The sequence below is a fragment of the Tachysurus vachellii genome, chromosome 17 (assembly GCF_030014155.1).
Source record: "Tachysurus vachellii isolate PV-2020 chromosome 17, HZAU_Pvac_v1, whole genome shotgun sequence".
NCBI lineage: Eukaryota > Metazoa > Chordata > Actinopteri > Siluriformes > Bagridae > Tachysurus > Tachysurus vachellii.
The window spans coordinates 2,537,402-2,540,000 of NC_083476.1; positions in this window are offsets into that span (position 1 = coordinate 2,537,402).

The window sequence follows — 2,599 nt, forward strand, 5'->3', positions numbered from 1 at the left end:
GATTCCCGCCTCCGCCTTGTGTGTGTGGAGTTTGCATGTTCTCCCCGTGCATCAGGGGTTTCCTCCGGGTACTCCGGTTTCCTCCCCCGGTCCAAAGACATGCATGGTAGGTTGATTGGCATCTCTGGAAAATTGTCCGTAGTGTGTGATTGCGCGAGTGAATGAGAGTGTGTGTGTGTGCGCCCTGCAATGGGTTGGCACTCCGTCCAGGGTGTATCCTGCCTTGATGCCCGATGACGCCTGAGATAGGCACAGGCTCCCCGTGACCCGAGGTAGTTCGGATAAGCGGTAGAAAATGAATGAATGAATAAAGTGCATTTAATTTTTTTTTAGCCATCTATGAGTTCATAGACATCACTAGATTATAGTGTTACAGAAACCGTAGTCTTTTTATTAACTTTCTCTTAATCTTGTTAAGTTAAAAAAACAAACAGAAGAGATTCCTGTCTGAAATCAGGATCCTAGATAAATATATATTATATTTATAATAATAATAAATATTAAATATCCGGTTTGAGCTTTGTTAAAGTCAGGCTGTTAGCGTAGATTATGGGTGTGGTGGATCCTTGAGATTTAAATGTGCTTATGATAATATCTGAGTCAAATAGTCACATTTTAGTAAATTTAGTAATAAAATGTATTTAAATCTTAACAAGGCTAAATTTTACATAATTTAACAGAACTCTGAGGCTACCGTTGGTGCAGGTTTTACTGAAACGGCTGTCTAATCTTTTTCCTGATCTTCGACCGTCTAGTCCGATTCCTGTTCTTGACTGAAGGACTGAAGCCTGATCTGGTCTTCTGCTGTTGTAGACCATCTACATCCATGTCTGGCATGCTCTGCATGTTAGAATTGCGCTTCTGCTCAACACGGTTGTAAAGAGTTATTGTTTGAGTTACAATTGCTATATACTAGTTAATATAGCAGGTTTATATGTATATTGTACCTGGACCCGAAACAAATCTTGTTATCAACAAGATAAATGAACTTAATAGACCATGAAAATCAATGATGTGAGCATAACGAAAAAAAAATGTCCCACTCCAAAAATCTAGATCTTGTAATCCTAAAGGGATGTAAACACACACACTGAGGAAGTGAGTCGAAGAAAAAAAAATGTCTGGGAATACAAATATGAATTGTCATTTAAATAAACCCAGTACGTGCTGAAGGCATACTGCGTAGACGTACAGAGACGTCCCAGCTAAGGAGCCAAAAACAAAACCAACTCAAGAGGAATGGCAATGAACTCAAATCTTCACTGATAGACAGGGCAGCATGCCAAACTGTCCACATCTACACTTGTATCTCATCTCCTGGGCGCATGCAGGAACGACCACACAATTAAGGAAGCTCCATATGTGAGGGAGGACCCAGTCTGGAGACCTCCTTACAGGTGCCTGCTTAAAACCCTTCAAATCTGGTTACTTAACACCCACATCCGTGCACAGGTAGGAACTCTGCTGGTGATATGTACAGAAAGTATGCAGTTTATTATGAGAACAACGCTGTAGCTGCATCATATATGCACGTATGTAGCGCAGTCAGGCGTCAAGCATAACCTGGGTTTTAGCTACGGGGTCGTGTGTTAAACATTTATTCATCCATTCATTTTCTACCGCTTACCCGAACTATTCTCGGGTCATGGGGAGCCTGTGCCTATCTCAGGTGTCATCTCTCTCATTGGGCCCCGACCCTGGAGGTGTGAGGCGAACGTGCTAATCACTAAGCCACCGCGTGTTAAACATACTTAAATTAAATTAAAAATACAGAATATTCATGACAGTATACTCTGTCAGCTCGAACCGTCCTGGCCATTCTCTTCTCTTGATAACTCTCTTGTCAACCAGTTCATTTGTCAGCTTTAAACTGCTGCTCCATTCCGGTATAAATTTAGAAACTCTTGTGAGGTGATGGTTTTTACCCTGTTTCAAGTTTGCTGTGGTCATGAACTGAAACTCTTGATTAGTATCTGCCACAATTGACTGCTGTAGCTTTCCAATGAATTTACATTGCAAAATATGAACCTCTTCATCATTCAGCTCTATATAGCTTCGGGTTGCCGTTAGCTGTTAGCATGAGATCAGCAGCTAATCTTAGCTCCCATGTGCGTTACTCTGAAGAGACACTACGTGCATTATGGTACGTGCATCACCCATAATAAGAACAGGGTATAAAACCACAGTGACGAAAAAAAATGACGCACACGTTTTATATTTCAGAGATGAAATGATTAGTTTTCCTGTCAGTATATTAATACATGTTGTGAGATTTAATAAACGGACTTACTAACTTGCACACCCACTAAAATACATATTATAACACGATAGTGTAATCTGATTAACTGAAATTTAAATAAAACCCTTTAAACCTCTGCATTACTTCTGCATTATATATATTATAAAAAGCATATTATTGTTATTATTAATAGGAATGTAGATATACAGGATAGATAGATAGATAGATAGATAGATAGATAGATAGATAGATAGATAGATAGATACTTTTTTGATCCCGGAGAAAAAAAAAATGTAATTCAATAAACATTGTAAACAAAGAAAAAAAAACATTACATGAAGCTATTTGGGGGGCACGGTG